This window comes from Calonectris borealis, chromosome Z (genome assembly GCF_964195595.1).
Source record: "Calonectris borealis chromosome Z, bCalBor7.hap1.2, whole genome shotgun sequence".
Lineage (NCBI taxonomy): Eukaryota > Metazoa > Chordata > Aves > Procellariiformes > Procellariidae > Calonectris > Calonectris borealis.
In genome coordinates, this window is record NC_134352.1 from 24,676,925 (window position 1) to 24,696,910 (window position 19,986).

General features: G+C 39.1%; 1 protein-coding gene across 4 annotated transcripts in view; it reads right to left on the bottom strand.

Moving 5' to 3' along the window:
- Window positions 1-19,986, bottom strand: part of FER (FER tyrosine kinase) — a 181,684-nt gene that overhangs the window by 72,401 nt on the left and 89,297 nt on the right. The window lies entirely within an intron of this gene.

The following is a 19,986-nucleotide window of genomic DNA, read 5'->3' on the forward strand; positions in this document are numbered from 1 at the left end:
TGAACATGAAGAAACACGTTTTTAGTGTGAGGGTGGTCAAACACCAGAACAGGTTACCCAGAGAGATTTGGGAGTCTTCATCTGTAGGAGTCTTCAAAACCCAACTGGACACAGTCCTGGGAAACCCACGGAGTTGAATCTGCCTGAGTAGGGGGGTTGGACTAGAGAATCTCAAGAATACCCTTCCAACCTAAATGAGCCTGTGATTCAAAGACAGAGAAAAACCTTCTGTATGTAGAATCACAGAATAGTTTGGGTTGGAAGGGACCTTTAAAGATCATCTAGTCCAACGCCCCTGCCATGGGCAGGGACATTTTTCAGTAAATCAGGTTGCTCAAAGCCTCATTCAACTTGACCGTGAACACTTCCACTGATGGGGCATCCATAACTTCTTTGGGCAACCTGCTTCAGTGTCTCACCACCCTCATGATAATAAATTTCTTCCTTGTATCCAATCTAAACCTACCCTAATTCAGTTTAAAATGGCTTCCCCTTGTCCTGTCGCTACATGCCCTGGCAAAAAGTCTCTCACTGTCTTCTTGTAAGTCCCTTTTAAATATTGAAAGGCTGCAGAAAGGTCTCCCTGAAGCCTTCACTTCTCCAGGCTGAACAACTCCAACTCTCTCAGCCTTTCCTCATAGCAGAGGTGTTCCAGCCCTCTGGCCATTTTTGTGGCCCTCCTCTGGACCCGCTCCAACAGGTCCATGTCTTTCTTGTACTGGAGATCTCAGAGCTGGATGCAGTACTCCAGGTGAGGTCTCATGAAAGTGGAATAGGGGGGGAGAATCATTTACTTCACCCTGCTGGCCACGGTTCTTTTGATGCAGCCCAGGATACGGTTGGATTTCTGGGCTGCAAGCACACATTGCTGGCTCATGTCCAGCTTTTCACCCACCAGTACCCCCAAGTCCTCTCAGCAGGGCTGCTCTCAATCCCTTCATCACCCAGCCCGTATTGATATTGGGCATTGCCCTGACCCAGGTGCAGGACCTTGTACTTGGCCTTGTTGACCTTCATGAGGTTTCACATGGGTCCACTCCTCAAGCCTGTCAAGTTCCCTCTGGATGGCATACCTTCCCTCTAGTGTACCAGCTACACTACTCAGCTTGGTGTCACCTGCAAACTTGCTGAGGGTGCACTCAATCTCACTGCCTGTCATTAATAACGATACTGAAGACTACCAGTTCCAATACGGACCGCTGAGGGACACCATTTGATACTGATCTCCATTTGGACATTGAGCCCTTGACTATAACTCTTTGGATGCAGCCATCCACCCTATTCCTTATTCATCAAACAGTCCATCCATCAAACCCATCTCTCTCCAATTTAGTAACAAGGATGTTATGCAGGGAATTTGCTCTCTTGCTTATAGAGGCAACTTGCCCGTAATATGCTAGGTCAAGCCATGTTATCTGCCAGGAACCAGGTATTACATACAAAAATTTTCTGCCAAAAACTGAATCCTAACAGAAGGCATTGCAACAGTCATCACTGTCTTTAACACATTTTCAAATTTAAAAGAAAATGTAGAATGTGTAATTATTATTTTTTTAGTTATTAGTGAGACAAATAACCAAAAAGGGAAATTTTGACTCCCTAGGCAAGAAAGCCATTTTAAAAATCATTCATATATATATATATATATATATATGTATATATAAAAAAATATCCTGCCACGGCTGAATTCTAGGTCACTAGTACAGAACACTGAGTACAACCTGAGTACAGAGCTTCACAAAGGACCTTTTTGTAACATAAAGCTTGAGATCATTTTAAAAGAAGGTGAAAAAAAATTTGTTTTTTTCAAACTGAAAATTCTTCTTCCCCTTCAGATGGGGGCTAAATCTTTAACAAAGCATTCCCCACAAGCAGCACTGTGAATCAGCACTATTTCCTTTCACCTACACAACCAGTGAAGTCTGCTGTCAACTCCTAAGGAGGGTGGAGGCTTGTACTGACTTATGTCTCCCTCTTTTTGCATGGAGAAAACCATTCAGCAGGTAGTCCAGAGATGTTCTGGGTAACTGAAAGAATGAAAGGAGCACAGAAGAATTGGGAAGTGGGAAGTGCACAGTGCACCTTGCTGGGAAGGTGGCCACTCATTACTGACCTCCACATTTTTTGACTGACAAGAATTCAGCGAAGGAAAAAAAAAAGGTGGGGGGTGAAAGGGAGGAATCATTGCTATTGCGATTTCTATGCTTTTTTCCTTATGTATATATGTATAACATCACAAAATCACACAGACCATTGCTCGGATAAGCTGTGCTCAGTGCACATTCTAGAGACTCTCGGCATGCCCCTATTCTCCCAACTTCCAGCACACAACTCCTGTCAGCCCATCACGTGAATTCTTATACCACACCACCGTGCTGTGTGATGGGATCCATGCTTTGCCATTCTTCTTCCCTGAGTGGGGCACTGGGAGACTTGCGAGGAAATTCTCAATAACTATCAGTTGATTTTTCTCCTATAGACAAGATTCCTGATTACAACTACTGCCTCACTGATCAGACATCATAAGCAATACATTTCCTTCACCTCCTCCTTTTGATTTTGCAAAAAATTGTAAATGTTCTGTTCACTGAAGATTTTCTGGATACTTTTTGCTGATTGGATGCCTCACTCAGAAGCTGTTACACTACAAACAATTAGGAAGTGCCATCAAACTGCATACTTTCCTTTACCAGTAAAACTCAAGTTTAAGAAAACAATTTGCAAAGAAAGCTGTAAAGAAAAACCCTACAAAAATGACTACTTGAGGGTATGAACATAATGGTTTTTAACATTGAAATAAGTACTGCAAAAGCCAAAAAGTTACAGAATTAAAATTTAATGGATTTTTTACCACTTAATTCCAAGGATTCAGTACTTCAGTGAATGACTTTTTGAAAATACTGACAACATGGCATTTCAAAGCCTTGTTTATGAAGAAAAAATCTGATGCATAATCCTTCAGAGGACTAATTAAAGAAAATGGCACCATAAACTGGAATCAAACGATCTGTTGAAGGATTTACAGTTATCACTGTATCAGTACATTAATCACTACTTGTACTTTTCTTTTTAGGAAAACTTTCAATTATTTATTATACCAGTCTAACCCATTTATTACATTATCATGGTCTGCCAGATTTTTCACAATCAAAGGATTATTCAAAGTTTGATTGGCTTTCTTACTGAAGTTCTTGTTGTTGGTTTAGAAAAGAAATCTTTATCGATCAGCACATGCAAATCGTGCTGCCCTGCTAGTATCAGTTTCACAAGGTATCAATAAGTGAATATTCATCTCAATGGTACATAAATTGAGAGTTTGCTGCTTATGAGCGCTTTCTATGAATGAAAATCTTTAATTACTTTTGTAGGTATATAAACTACATCTTAAATTTTAGGAGACTCATCGTATGTGTCACTCTGTGGCTACGTGGCTGAGCCAGCAGACTGAAAAGGAGGCAGGTGCTGCTCCAACGATCCTTTCTGCTTCTAGCTGGAATCTTTTTAGAGCTGTTCTTTCACTACTCATCAGGCACCACCTGCAGACCTCAAACACATACAACTGAAGAAAATGATGCAGCCCTTGGCACATTGCACTCTTTTTGATCACACTTCTCATTCATTTAGTCTTTTAACTTGATTATTTACAATGTATTCTGACATCAGGAATATTTGCCAGATGATCTACTGAGATTAGCAGAAGATAGATACTGTAACACAATTAACGTAACAGAAACTGTAACCCAGAACTTCTCTCTCTCTAATTTCTCTCCCCTGGCCCCATAAGCTTTTCTGTTATGCTCCTCCCTCTGGTTTTTCTCTCTCAGGTTTAGTGAAAGCCTTAAGGACTATGAAAACAGCAATTTTTTTCCCACTAGGAAGTATCAAAATACAACCCTCCTCCCTCCGTCCCCTGCCCCTTATATAGCCTTCACTTTGAGTCAGTGTTATCATTGAGCTTCTGGATAAAAAGATGGCAGCCTTCATACTACATCCTATTTCTCTATTTGAAAAGTAAACTAATTCACCTGAGATTACTTTTTGAAAGAGGAGAAAAAGTTCAGGTGCTACAGGACACATTTAACACTGTAAACCCTATGCAGAGAGAAGTGCCTAAGCTCTAGCACTAGCTAAGCCTGTAATTTCTCCTAAGATTGTAATTTCCTCCTAAGGTACATGACTTCTCATGCACTGAGAAGAGAAGCTGGAAACCTAACTCAGTGCTTTGTATTCTGTGATGGTAGTGAAGCACTTCCAACTATGGGCACTAAGTCCATCTGCGAATTCAACTCTGAAGCTGCAGATCGTCCCTCAGCACTACTCAATTTGAAGAAAGCATTTCAAGTAGAAATATTAAGTTTAAAAAGGCTGGGAAAAAAGTTTAAAAAGTAGAAATATGATGTTAAGTGCAAGCTTCACATGCATTACAGTTTTATTTAGTATCTTAAGGCACTTGTGGAGTGATACAACCCCTGTTAAACTGCACCAAAGCAGTTTCTTCAGCAGATTATAAGAAAGAATCTAAGAGAACAGATGCTGTCATCTACATCATACCAGTGTACAATTCTGACATTAAAAAAGAAACAAATCCAATTTTCTAATTTGCCATGTGTTAGATATTGATTTCAATACTGTTTTGAAACAAAGCGTCACTGGTTCAGATAATTTCCTTTAATTCATAAATTGTAATATGAACAGCACTACAAGGTGGACAGCAACAAGGACAAGACTGTTTCTACTGCAAGTATGTTGTCTCACAAAGATAAGCATTTTCAAAAAGGAGAGTTATTTCTGTAACTCACAAAAAAAACCCCAAACAAACCAGTAATTAAAGAAATAAAAGCTTCAACTGCGAAAAAGAATACCTTAAAAATAATCAGAAATTTCTCTTTTTCATTTGTAAAACAAAGTATTCTGGATATGAGAAGATGTTAGTAGGTTTCACGGGTCTCTGTTTGAAGCCTTTCATGGGTAAGTTTCAAGTCTTGAGTAATGAGCAGGGAATCAGTTCTGCATGGGTCCTTTCTTCAGTGAAGATGCAGGTACTGGAGTTGTGTTTAAGGCCACTGAGACCACACTATGAACACCAGATGGTTGCTATACAATGATGCAATCTCATTTTTCTTTTTGTGAGCTATGAGACTGAAATGTTACCACTATTACCCTAATTTCTTCCAAGCATGTAAGCTCAAGTCTGAGATGCAGTTTTCCTCCTGCCTATCTCCCTTTATTAGCAGAAACCACATGAAAGAAATCACAAATTATAATGCCCGGAAGAAGGCTTACAAATTAGTTGCAGTAAATTATAACAGCTTTCAATAAAATGGAAAACATAACTGAGAACGAATACTTAGTGTTCAAATTCCCCTAGCATTATTTTTCTATTATTTTCGTAACAATTTCAATCATGAAGAAGTCTAAAATGGTGTTCTTTCAAATTAACAACCAGCAGTAAGGCAATTAGATACTAAACATTTTAAAAACAGACATTTTGGGAATTAGATATGAATTTATGAGCCTCAGCTTAAACATTTGGCTTTAAAAATCTTACCATTTCTAATAGGAGAGAGAAAAAGGGATAAAAAGAAAATGCCATCTGTGCTTTTATTCAGTTTCAGAATACCATCAAACAAACCCAAGATTCTTACCCAGGCTCCAAAGCAAGAATTGTAAAAGAGCAAGAGAGAGCAAATCCTGATCAGGTTCCATCACAGTATGAATAAATGAGACTTCTACGTTATCACCACTGTTACTTACTAATCTCATGTTCTCTGTCACATTATTTACTGTAGCTAGTTGAGACCACATCAAAATCATAAAGCTAGACGCCATCATACTAATGAAGGCAGGATCTAGAGCAAATTCTGCCGCTCCTTTTCATCTTAACAGTAGATGTAATGAAAGCAAAAAAGGGTAAAAACCTCTAAAAATTGGAAACTTTAATTGATTTAGGGAACACCAAAATTACTCAACCAAGTGCAAAACATATTGCTTTAAAAGAACTGAAAACATGAGCCTTCCCAACCTAAGGATCTATCTAAACGCAGCATGGGGAATTTACCAAAAGCTGAAATATCCCCCTCCTTTCCCCCACCTCAGTAAATTCATCATTAACATTTCTCTTAAAAAAAACATAAAATAGAGGAATATTGTCAACATTTCATGAGTAAGGTACATAAACATGCACTATGCCTGTTTCTTCATGTTGTAAGCAGAAAAAATGCATTCAGAAAAACATTTTGGAAAGTAGTATTTGCTCTCCTTCTTCCAACTGAAAAATAAAATATCAATAGTATGAATTATTGCAGCTAAGCGCAATTCTTCCACAACAAAAAAAATGGAAAGTCAATCTTTCATTTTCAGTATTAAGGATAATTAGAGTAAGATTCTTTTTAATGGCTGACAAAATCATAATCGCAGGTAATTTTTCATCACATAGGTATTCAAATATCACTTATCAGAACTTGATGAACCAGAGAAAAAAAAGAAAGCGAGTAACAGTTGTGTACATGTGGATAGAGCCTATCAACGTGGAAATGAGAAATGATCTTCTCAGAGAAGTACTATTTTTGACACCACCTATGCCAGTAGATCTAATGTGCATATCAATTTCATGAATCATAAACTATGTGTTTCAAGTCCTTCAGATTAAGTACAGAAATAAAGATAACTAGTGGAAAAGATTTTTCATAAGAACAAGTGAGTTTTACAAGAAGGGTTTTGAAAAACCCCACTGACAACTTCTTTAAAACTGTTTCAGAATGAAGATTCATGAGCTGTAAAAATTGTTATAGAAGCTGTTTGGATTATTATCAGCACTGTATTAAGCCACACTGATGAAACTCAATGTGAGCTGTAAAACAGAATAATAGTGCAGATAGGTTTACCTCCTTGGAAAAAGTACTATTTCATCTCACTTGTTACTGTTCCATAAAAAACTACTGTGAAGTTCAACTTCTGCTAAACCAAATTCTAAACGGCCATAAACCAAGAGGATAGAACTGAGATTTGCAAAAGCTACTATGCAGCATATAAACTGCAGAAGTGACCTCAGATTAACTGCACAGCTTTTCTTTGAGCATTCTTTTTAAAGAGCAATAGACAAAATGACTGTAGAAGTCACATACAAACCCAGTTTTCTTCACTGTTTTTTTGAAGGATGTGCAGTATTTCCCTAAGTTTATATTCTTTTATTCATCAAAGGACTAGAAAGATGCTGAGAATCTTTCAAGAAAAATATAGGAAAAAAAGAAAAATAAAGGAGAAAAAAATCTGAGAAGGATCAAGACATAGAATGTGAAATCCTTAAGCACGGGAAAAGGAAAGTCAAGTTTATGTCAAAACCATTGTATTTCAAACACATTAAGGAAAGTTAGAGCATTCCTCTCTACTTAATATAGTAAATTCAGCTCCCAAACTGAAGTGGTCTGAATAACCTGTTAATGAAATATATGCAAACAGAGAAATTATCTGCCCTTTATCAGATATGCCCTCCAAAACAGTGACAGTCTTCTGTACTTCAAAGCCAAATAAAACTGTGTGCTAATGGCATTTTTCATTTAAACTTTCTGTATGATTTAAAGAGAGAGGATTGCAAAACCACAGTCATATCATGCATGCATGCATAAATACACTCAAATTGTTAAAATAGACTAAAATATTTTCACATATGCACAAACTTTTTACTTCCACCCATGTGCATGAAGAGGTATGTACAGCTGGAGTTGGGGGACTAGAATGTATATAAAAATGTCCAAGAGAGTCTCATTGAACTATGTAAGATACTTTGCCACATACTTAGTTCCATCCTGACTTAACTTCAGCTGTTTCCAGTTAGATGGTTTCTTCTCCCCAGGAGAGAAAACATTTAACTTGTTATTTGGCAACATCCACACACTTAAGGTATACTCTCTGCAAGACTGTTCCCTTATATATCCAACAGTCCTTCCAAAATAATTTCAAAATTACAGTGGTTAGTATGCAATACCTTTCAAAGAGCTGCAGTTTCACATTAGAGCTTTGTCGTGGTTTAACCTCAGCCAGTAACTAAGCACCATGCAGCCCCTCGCCCACTCCCTCCCAGTGGGATGAGGGAGAGAACTGGAAGGGTAAAAGTGAGAAAACTCGTGGGTTAAAGACAGTTTAATAGGGAAAGCAAAAGCCATGCGTGCAAGCAAAGCAAAACAAGGAATTTATTCACCACTTCCCATCGGCAGGCAGGTGTTCAGCCACCTCCAGGAAAGCAGGGCTCCATCATGTGTAACAGTTACTTGGGAAGGCAAACGCCATCACTCCGAACATCCTCCCCTTTTTGGCGCCCAACGGGGGGCTCGAAGGGTTCGAGATAACGACAGGTTTGATTGGAATGTGCTAGATCGAATTTATAGCTGTTATTGCTGTTTAGCTATTAATTGGCAGGCTCCTGTGCTTGCCACGGGGCTTGCTTGCCTTAATGTGTATTAAAGTCTTGTGCTCGTTAGTGGCTGCTTTTTGCTCTCGCTGCTTGCTGTACTGCTGCACTGCTGATCGTCTGACTGTGCTGTGCCTGGGAACGTTCTGATAACAGCAATGGGGATGCGCCTGGGCTGGCAGACGGCCAGGGCATCGCTGCCGTTTCTGTGCTGCTGTACTGGAGAGGCTGGAACTCCAGTGTGAGCTCAAGTCGAAGGGACTGTGACCTGTGGATGAGTCCACGTGGAAGCAGGACACACCGAGACTTCTGTGGCCGTGGATAAGCCCATGCCCAAGCACGTACACCTCGAAGCACCTGTGGCCGTGATTATGTCCGTGCCGCAGCAGGTATACCTCTGAAGGGATTGTGGCCCAAAGATAAGTCCACCCTGGAGAAGCTACACCTCAAAGCACCTGTGGCTGTGGATAAGTCCATGCTGCAGCAGGTACACCTTGAAGCATCAGTGGCTGTGCATGAGGTCATGCTGGAGCACCTCAAATTGTGTGCCCGTGGATAAGCCCATGACAGGGGAGGTACACCCCTGGAGAGATTGCAGCATGAGGCCATGTTGGAGCAGATTTACTTCTGAAGGGACTGTGGCTGTGGGTAAGGCCACACAGGAACTGGTGCACCTCGAAGCAACTGTGGCTGTGGATAAGTCTGTGCCGCAGCAGGTATACCCCTGGAGAGACTGTGGCTCATAGATAAGGCTCCACTTGGAGCAGGTACACTCCTAAGGGACTGCAGTCTGTGGATAAGTCCAAGCCGGAGCAGGGGCAAGGGGAGGAGTTCATTGCAATGTTAAACGTGATGGTCTGGTCCAAAGGGACCAGGGGTGGAGATTGTAATGGAAATACCTTTAAATTGTTGTAACCCATGATTTGAGTTGCATGTTATAGGAATTACTATAGCAGGAACCACCTGAACCAACGGAGGACAAGCCTTACAAGAAGCAGCGCAAGCGCAGCAGTGACCCGACCTGAGCCGGCTTTGGTGCCCAGTAACTCCACGCAACACACCACCTCTGCTGACCTGAGTGACCACCATAACAGATGGAGCCCAAAGTCATGGACTAAATGAACGCAGTGGACATTCTGAGGACATTTATAGACATTTTACAGGAGTGGTCCATAGACTAAAGGAATGATATCTGTGTATTGTATCAAAGCATGGGAAGGGGGGTGGTGGGTAATGAGAATGTATTGGATAATGTGGGAACTAAGCATGACATAAATGGTATGGAATAAGGGGTGGATACTGTCCTGGTTTCAGCTGGGATGGAGTTGATTTTCTTCCTGTTAACTGGTATAGTGCTGTGTTTTGGATGTAGTATGAGAATAACGTTGATAACACACTGATGTTTTAGTTGCTCCTAAGTAATGTTTACACTAGTCAAGGACTTTTTATCTTCCCCTGCCCTGCCGGGTGCGTGGAGGGCTGGGAGAGAGCGTGACCAGGACGGCTAGCCCAGCTGGCCAATGGGGTATTCCATACCATATGATGTCATGCTCAGCATATAAGGCTGGGCGAAGAAGAAGGAGGGGGGGACATTCAGAGTGATGGGGTTTGCCTTCCCAAGTAACCGTTATGCATGATGGAGCCCTGCTTTCCTCGAGGTGGCTGAACACCTGCCTGCCGATGGGAAGTGGTGAATAAATTCCTTGTTTTGCTTTGCTTGCACGCGTGGCTTTTGCTTTCCCTATTAAACTGTCTTTATCTCAACCCACGAGTTTTCTCACTTTCACCCTTCTGATTCTCTCCCCCATCCCACTGGGAGGAAGTGAGCGAGCGGCTGCGTGGTGCTTAGTTACTGGCTGGGGTTAAACCATGACAAGCTTCTACCAAATTGGTATTTTGTTCAAAACAAAAGCCTAAGATCCTTCAGCCCATCCCTTCCTAGCCACATTTGCTCAACTTGCATTGGCTTTCATGATCTTCAGGTAACATGTGAAAACCACTGAAATGGAACAGAATTAACCTGGCAAAATTTCAAATAAACTGTTGTATTAGCTTAAGTTGTGATTGGGAAAGAGCAGGAAAAAGGCAAAGCCGCATAGAAAGGAAAAGGGAGTGAGAACACCCACCCCTCCCACACATACACACCTTTTTGGTACCAGCAACCTGTTCACTTGACTCAGCTATAATATGAAACTGCAGCCTTAATTTATGAGATTTTTTCAGTGTGAATATCAGTAAGCTCTGCCTGCATTCTAAGTGAGAAGACAATGGCTTTGAATCAGAAGTCATACAATATTACATAAATGCCAATAGTTTAAATGAAGCATGTTGCATTAAGTTTTTTACATCAGATATACATTGTTCTTTAACAAGATATTGCTAGCTTCTCACATACCACTAACTCATTATTCAGAATAGCAAGAGCACAGGGAAATCTCTGGCAGCATAAAAAGCCAGTCAATGAAGGACACACAACGGGAAATGGTACAGATACACCAAGTGGCTCTGCTAAATATTAGCAGCTTCTATTAACACTCATGCACTCTTCTGAATGCTGTATTCCGCAAATATTTTTTTTCTCCTGTATTAATGACTTTTGCTTGACAAAATTTTCCTATGTGGTCTTCGGCAATCTACTTTTTGTTGCATCTTACTGTATCTTTTGTATCTTTTTCTAAAACTCAGAAGTCTGAGAATTCATTATGCAGTGTTCTCCTCAGTGTGTCAGAACTCGTTTTGAACAACAGGCCTATAATTAAGCAAACAAATTTCCTATTCATACTTTTTAATTTAAAATCTGAACACAGTGAGATAAGGGCAAAACATCTATGTCTACCACTTAACTTCTCTACCTTGCTTTGTTACTTTGAAAAGCCTACATGTTTTTCTGCTGGTCATTCTATAAAACACTAGCTTAGAAAGAATTATCCCTTTTCACTTTGTTCATTTGTAGAAAAGAAATCCATTGAAAGCAGTATTTTAACACTCACAAGCACCTCACCCTCACAGAGATGTAGTCCTTCAATGTGACTTCACAGAATCACAGAATGGTTGAGAGAGATCATTTGGTCCAACCCCCTGCTCAAGCAGGGCCACCTAGAGCCGGTTGCCCAGGACCATTCCCAGACAGCTTTTGAGTATCTCCAAGGAGGGAGACTCCACAACCTCTCTGGGCAACCTGTGCCAGTGCTCAGTCACCCTCACAGTTTGTGCCCATTGCCTCTGGTCCTGTCACTGGGCACCAATGGAAAGAGCCTAGCTCTGTCCGCTTTGTACCTTCACGTATTTGTATACATTGATGAGATCACCCTGAGCCTTCTCTTCTCCAGGCTGAACAGTCCCAGCTTTCTCAGCCCTTCCTCATGTGAGAGCTTCTCCTGACCCTTCATCATCTTCGTGGCCCTTTGTGGGACTCTCTCCAGTGTGTCCATGTCTCTCTTGTACTGGGGAGGCCAGCACTGGACACAGTACTCCAGGTGTGGCCTCACCAATGCTGAGTAGAGGGGAAGGATCACCTCCCTCTACTTGCTGGCAGTACTTTGTTTAATGCAGCTCAGGATTCTGCCTTCTTTGCTGCAAGAACATGTTGCTGGCTCACGTTCAACTTTGTGTTCACCAGGATCCCAGGGCCTTTTCTGCCAAGCTGCTTTCCAGCTGGGCAGCCCCAAGCCTGTACTGGTGCCTTGGGTTGTTCCCTCAGCTGCAGGACTTTGCACTTCTCCTTGTTGAACTGCATGAGGTTCCTGTTGGCCCATTTCTCCAGTCTGTCCAAGTCTCTCTGGATGGCAGCACAACCCTGTGGTGTACCAGCCACTCCTCACAGTTCAGTGTTATCAGCAAACTTGCTGAGGGTACATTCTGTGCTATCATCCAGCTCATTAATGAAGATGTTCAACAGGATCAGAGCCAGTATTGATGCCTGGGGTTCACTGGTAGTTACTGGCCTCCAACTAGACTTTGTGCCACTGACCACCTCCCTCTGGGAGTGATCTTGAGCTTAGTACTCACAGTGGGACACTATGTAAATCAGTGGCAACCCTTTTAGGGTTCCAACTGACTGAAAGGACAGAACTCGTCCTAGCAGTTTCTTCATTATGAACTGATGATGACATCCATGTAATACCCTAAATAGTACATTAAATACAGTATTTACTATGTAAATAAGGCATTCTGAAGTCCTACCTAATCTGGCCCCTGAATTCCTCCTTAATAAACATTTAAATAGCTCTCTCAAACAGATCCATCTTCTTGAGAATTCAGACACTGAATGTACATACATCTGATGCACACACCTGATGCAAGAAAAGCCCTACCTTTCTTAGCATGTAGCTTCTCCACAGCTGAAATGTCAGAAGACAATCGACTTCACCAAATAAGTTTAATTGTTTTGTGGCTTGGTCTTGTAGAATAATATAGTATCTCTGTGATGAACTGCCAAGAAACTTAAGTGCAAACAATCCTTAAAACAGTAATTGTATTTTTGACAGCAACTACAAGATAGCTCCTGGAGATCCACATGAATCTGTAACAAGCTCTATGCCATTGTAGATACTTACGGAAGAGTTTGTTTTGTTTGATAAACAGTAGCTATTTATTTAGGAATTCAAGAGCTATTTCCAACTGAACTGCTCACTTTGAAATCACTCGCAGTGCAACAGGTATAAAAATAAGCACTGTACAAACAACAACGTTTACTGATGTATTTTTTGGGGGCTCTCCCATCCTTATACACATATTACTTGCAGCTTACTTTTTGCTCTATTGGAGACTCCAGCAACCAAAGGTTGGGAAAGAACACTGAAGAATATCCCCTGAGCAAAGAACATGGGGAAGGTGAGACGCACACACACTAGGTACAGAAGGCTAGAACAAAAAAGCCCCACAGCTCAACCGTTTGAGGAACCTTATGCAAGCACAATAGACAGTACACTGACAAGAGCCCCAGTTACTAGCAAATAATTTCTCTTAGGATCAGATATAATAACCTTTAACTTCCAAAACTCGTTTAAAACAGATTCTTAAAATCTATGGTAACATATGCACATTGTAGCATATACATACAGTACTCAGAATAGCTGTGATAAGAATAAATTGTGCTTCTAGAAGGTTTTGCTGGAGGACTCCTGAAGTATTTTATGTACCATGACTTGCTTCACTTACTGAAATATACTGTAGATAGGAATCCAACTCAAGGGAATCTTCTACCAAAAATGACCTGCCCTATGCCAAAAAACAACGTGCACTAGAGGCTGATGTGTAACCCATACCCTTGAACTCCTACCTTTAATTACAAAGTCTATCCTTCAGTTTGTATTATCCACCTATCTTTTTTTAATAAAATAAATAAAACACACACGCACATAAACATGTAAAGGAATCAATCTGTTCTTTAAAGTCCTGTTGGAAAATGAAGCCCAAAACTAAATGGACCATTAAAATTAAAACAAAATTAGTGCTGTGACATATCAAAAAAGAATCAATCCTCTTTATGATGTTTTCCACATTTACACAAGATCATTCCACGTCTGGAGTGGTTAATAACAGGGGACACGCCTCCACTTTAACACTCAGCTTCGACTTGACCTACTTTCACTCAATATCTACACTTAAAGCTTAACATTAGACTGCCCATTATGGAAGCAATAGACATATATGGTACACATAGAGAAAAAACCTTCCAATCTTCACATACACTGCTAAATATATTTTGATCACCATGTTTATTTTATTTTATCAGTAAGCTTCAGAGGTGTTTATTCTCAATGGTCTGTATATGAAATCTAACTCAACAGTAAGATTTTTCATGATGCTTAAAATACACAAGCCTCAAGTCCACTGTCCTACACACAGCCACACACACACACAAAAGTGAAAACTATATATTCATGAGGTTTCCTTCCATGTATGTGAATAGAGAAGACAATTTGCATCTAAAGAAGACAATGGCATGCTAAAAGGCAGTGACATATATTTGCCAGCAACTCCATGGAAGATGTAGGTACACTAAAGTTTGCAGCTATAGAAAGAACAGATATCTATTCTCTTATTCTCTCCTACCCAGGAAATCCACATGAAAAAAAAGTTTGCTGTGATGCCATCACCTTCTATGCAAGTTTCTTGGAAAGGACTTTGATGGGAATGCATGTACCACATGCACCATCCTACCATTCCATATGAACATATGTGCTGGCCCCAAAGCACTGCAGGATCTTTTTATGTTAGGGTGATCTTCCTGAGAGGAAACATACTTGCTATGAATAATGCATTCTGTTTGTGATATGGATACTGGAATTGCTGGTCCAATTTATATCCAGCATTTTTAGTTTGCAAGCCATCTAACTATCATTATCTTATTCTTCCAATATATGCTGGTGGAAACCTCAGGTGCTTCTGAGATAATCTGTGAAGATACATGTATGTAAACCACTACAAATTCCAAAGAAACCACCTACTATAGCAGCCACATGATTTGCTGCAATCACATGAAGCTCCACACAATGTAGGGAGGTAGTAAGCATCTAATACTAAAATAGTTCAATTTTAACTATGTCAACCTAAGCACTAATTTACTATAAGAAACAATTTTAATAGCTCTAATGGCAGGAAAAACAACTGTTCAGCACTCTTCCTCTGCCCAAGTAGAAACATGACAACGACACATTGCTTAAGCATCTGGCAGATTTTGATGTTGCACACATGGTAAGCTATTTCAACATAAATATTTACTTATTGATAAAACCTGTATAAAATTACATTCCTGATTAACAACAACAACAAAACAACCCCAAACCATAAATCTGCATTTAAAATTTGTAGCTAAATTAAGACTTCTTTTCTTTTAGTAAGTTTAAGTACCTACACAATGTCATATACAAAGATGAAGGCATCTGGTACCAAAAAAGAATAGATCAGAAAGGCAAATACTTAAAGACAAAACAGCCTGAAAAAAATAAAATTGAATCAAAACCCATGTTATATTCCTTACTACCACCTTTTCCAACAATCCTGCATTTTCCTAGTGCCTTCTGGTCACGTTATAAAAGGAAAACAAATGCAAAAAGCCTAGTTTGCATACTACGTATGTCTTCAGCTGATTCGTAGAAAGAATCTGTCCATATTAATCATCTCTTCAACATCGGAATGTGAAACATTTCTTGGCCATTCTTTTGAGCCTCTAAATAAAAAGTTGTCTCAAAACTCTAAGGAATAACATTTCTTCTTTCTCCCAGAATAATTTGCACAATGAGGACAATGAGTGCGTAGGCTATATGCTATTATTCATCTATGGTAAAACATATATAAAGACAACACACCAATTATTTTATTTTCCTTAGAGAAAGGAAGAATGCTCTATGAATTTCTGCTGCAGTATCATTGTAGAAAAAGTGACAGTCTCATGACTATTTTAAAATTTACAGTAGCTTTGACTTGTAAGTCACTGATAGTCAATAGAGGTCCACTCTCCCTGGTTCCTCTTTACAACATTTCACTCTTTCTATAACACTTTGTTCCACTTAAAGTGGTGGAGGCTAAAATAGTTGGAGGCAATCACAAGCTACTTCACAGTACCTCATTGTGCGTAACTATAATTCTACAAAGGTATTTAAGAGCACAGACTCTGATTCTTACTCTTAATCTATGCTGTGTTTTTTGACCCGTGAGAGCCTATGTTCAAGTAAAATTTCATACTTGTCAGCCACATCCTATGAAAACACTGTAAACTCAAAACATTATTTGTATTAAAGCCACACTGACTGCACTAGTAAAAACAAGAAGGCCTACACAAAGTTTGTAACTCAAAATTTTATGAAAAATAATTGTTATAGAATATCGGAATTCCAAATCTGGGGAAGCAGTCAGAATCCATAAAAAAATCAGGATGTTACTTCAGCAGAAAAGCAATTTACTGCTGCAATCCTACCCAATTATAACAAAATTTTATTATTGTGCTATATTAATGTCTGATTATAAAGCTTCTGATAAAGACACTGAAAAGCCACAGTGCAAAGCGCCAGTTTTTGTAAGTGTTCCATAAAGGTGTGACTGACACCCAGAATACTACAGAACACAGTTAATCCTTTGATTTTCACAGGTATATACAAAATGTTAGCAATAAAATCTGGTAAACCCAAATAATCTTTGCTGAAAGATGCTTTAATTGAAGTAGTTTATTCTCCTAGTTATCAGTTTTTGTCAAAAACCCCTTCCTCTGAAATCTTCCATTTAATAGTTTTTTTTTCCCCTCCTATCAACATCCTTTTTTTATTTTTTAGTAAGAATGGCTTATTTCCATCTCCTGCTTCATAAATTTTGGTTCTTTTTTCTACTTCCTACTGTTCCTGTTGTGTTTGAGATAATTCCTTTTGCTCAATTTGCACCCCACATAGCAATATGGCACACTAATTTTTTTATATGAATGTACAGAAACCAGGAATGCACATGCAGCCAAGGTGCCCATTTAATATTTCTAGGACAGAGATTTTTCTTGAAAAGATTGATCAAAAATGACACTTTGTTTGCTAAAATGGAATTCATATACTTGATAAAATAAACTTTTTTCTCGGTTTGAGCATAAGCTAATGTTTACACCCTTTAAGAGTGTTATCTTCCAATTTTATTCTAAAACTGATCATGGAAAGAAATATCATAAAAACAAGATTGAACCAGAAAGGTTCATTAGAGCAGACTTTTAATGCCATGGTCTTTAGAAAAAAGCTACAGAAAACTTTGATCACTGGATATAAAACAATCTTTATTACTCTTTGTTCAGGTAGCCTCATGTGCCTCTGTTATTGCAACATATTTTTAAGAGATTTTTTGAGAAAAAAATCCTCTGAATTTTAGAAGTAGTCAAGATACCTGAAATTATGCATAAATTTGGTTTAGTACTTTTTTAGCACAAAGAGAAAATTACTCTCCTTTTTCCCTTTTCTCATTAGGATGTGAAGCCTTGACAAGTACAGGCCACCATTGTGGAAGATGTATTCCTTTTGTTACTTGACAGAAATATTGCAACGTTCTCTGCTAAAAAACCTTAAAAGCAAATCCTGTAACACCTCTAAATTCTGAGGAAATAGGAACATAGGTGAAATGCATCTCTAGTATTAAGATATGAAACTCTGTTATCAAATATCAATAGCTGCAGGCTTTTCTTCAGATTCCAGAATTAAACTAAAGAACCTACTGAAAATCTCCCTAAATTCTCCTATTATACTAAAAAAATTCTGCCACTTTCCCTGACATATGAATCACTGGCCTTCTGTATCATCATAATAATACTGAATGGCAAGTAAGTGGCATGCAATAAATACAGTCATTTTCTATAAGTAAATCTTTTATGTATTATAAATCCCCACTTCTCATTGTGGATTTGATTTCCTTAAAGAAAATAAAATATATTTTTTAAATTGCATGTATCAGACTTTAATCATGCTCATGAGAATTACAGCTTTGGGCCAAAAATCAACACACAGACACCACAACCACCAGGTGTTTCTCAGCATTCCTACAAGGCCAGATGTGTGGGTACCACACAGGTAATTCACAGTGGGATCCTCTTTGGAGCTACAAACCTAGCCTCGGTAAGATCCCGATAACTGAAGTGCTCACTGCTATAGGCTGCTTCTTCCTTTCAGCTGAGATTTCTGCTCCGAAAAAGCTGTCCTTAGGTCAAACAAATGCAAGATGATCTTCCCAAAAGGCAGCACCAATTACTGCAGCCATTTCCCTTTTCAGCACCTTAATTCTTTCCTGTCACAAGATGAGAATCTCTAATTGAGTGACAGGACTACTTTGTGATAAACTTGAAAGTCTCCTTGCTAAGTCTCTTTGCTTCTCTCCAACTTCTCTCAGCAGGCCTGAAAGCGAGGCTATTCAGCAGCCTCCTTCAATTCCTCCATGTCAGCCTTGCTGGCCTGAGAAACACGTGCTGCCTGCACCACGGGCACACGTTGTTTACAACAGTGAATGTCAGCTTGTTTTTGCAAAATAAAGCAAAACTGAAGAAAATACCTGCAAAACCAACCAACACTAAACAGAGCCAAAAGCCAGGAAAAGAACTTTTGGTTAGCTTTGCATGGATAAGTGTACGTTAACTAATTGCTAAAGGAGATGGTATTAGTTCTGTGATACTACTAAGAAGCTGAAACATGTAGCTGGAGGTAGATTGTTTATGCTTTCCCTCTTTGAAAGCTGAGCTCAAAGATTTCTAGATACAAACTACAGCTCAAATTGGTTCAGTGACTGAAACATTAGGGTCATGTCAGATTTTTATGAATGCATTTTCATGAAAAGAATCTCTCTACCTTTATCTTCTCACTTAAATTTATATTTCTTTATCATTTCTTTCCATGTCTAACTCATTAACATACTCATATCTTGCAAGACAGCATCAGATCCGCAGGGAATTCTCATATCATTTGCAAACTTATTCATCAACATGAGAACCACTACTACGAAATACATCTTCTTTTTTTAACACTTTCATTCATCTCATTCAACATTATTTATAGTTCATCATTTTCCCATGTACAGAAAATGTTTGAGGCCATATCACAGGCTTCTTTGTTACATCAAAATAGATCCAGAATTTTTAAATGAAAGTTACTGGCAACGAATGCATAGCCTAACTCATCTGACAAAGTAGCAGTTAATTTTTTTTCATGAGGTCAGAATTTAAATTTACTACAGAGGATTCAAAGACAAGGACTACATTAGCACTAGTAAAATAGCAGCAGATCTCCAGAGTGAAACAGTCGGTGCTGAGGACCTGAAACATACATCTGGGGGGGAAAGCATTATTTCGGACTAGATCTCTCCTGATTCTGAAGACTGAACTCCCTCCCGTCAGCAGTTGTGCATCTTCCTACTTCAGCTGAAAGGTGTAAAGCTTGAATCCTCACAGACTGCTCAACGATGGAAGCATAGCCTCCTAAGTGGTACTGGGCAGATTTGCTTCAAAGCTGTATTTCTGATCCATGCAAAAACATTAATGCAGATATATCCAAATGAAAATGGTATTTGCTTGATGATTCTCTTTTCTAGTAGTCAAACTGAAGCATATCCACACCTTAATACAGATTGCTTAAACGTAAAAAATGTATTTCAGAAAATTTAAAAACCTCCATAATGTGAGGTCAAAGATATCAGAAAGTTAAAATATATTTAATATGATTAAAATAGCATTTCTACTAATAAAGTCCTTGGGTATGCATTGAGGTTACTCAGGGGCTTTGCGTACCAGTCATTCCATCAATAATAAATTGAAGAACATAACGTGCATTTTTTCCAAAAGATTATAAATAAATATGAGAGACTTTTCCATTAAAGAAATCACTTGCAGATATCTTTTTAATGTCCTCGATTTTTCTAATTTAAATTCTATTATTACAGTATTATTAAAATTCCAAGCAGGCAGATTTGGTCTACATGAAATGGGACATGGGACAGGCCTTTCGTGGCACAATTAAGAGTGTTCCTTTCAAGGGCAACGTCACAGAAGGTGAACACTAATTTTAATAATATGGTAAAGGAGGATGAATGACTGTGGGAAGGAAGAAAAGCAAAAACAAACTACATAG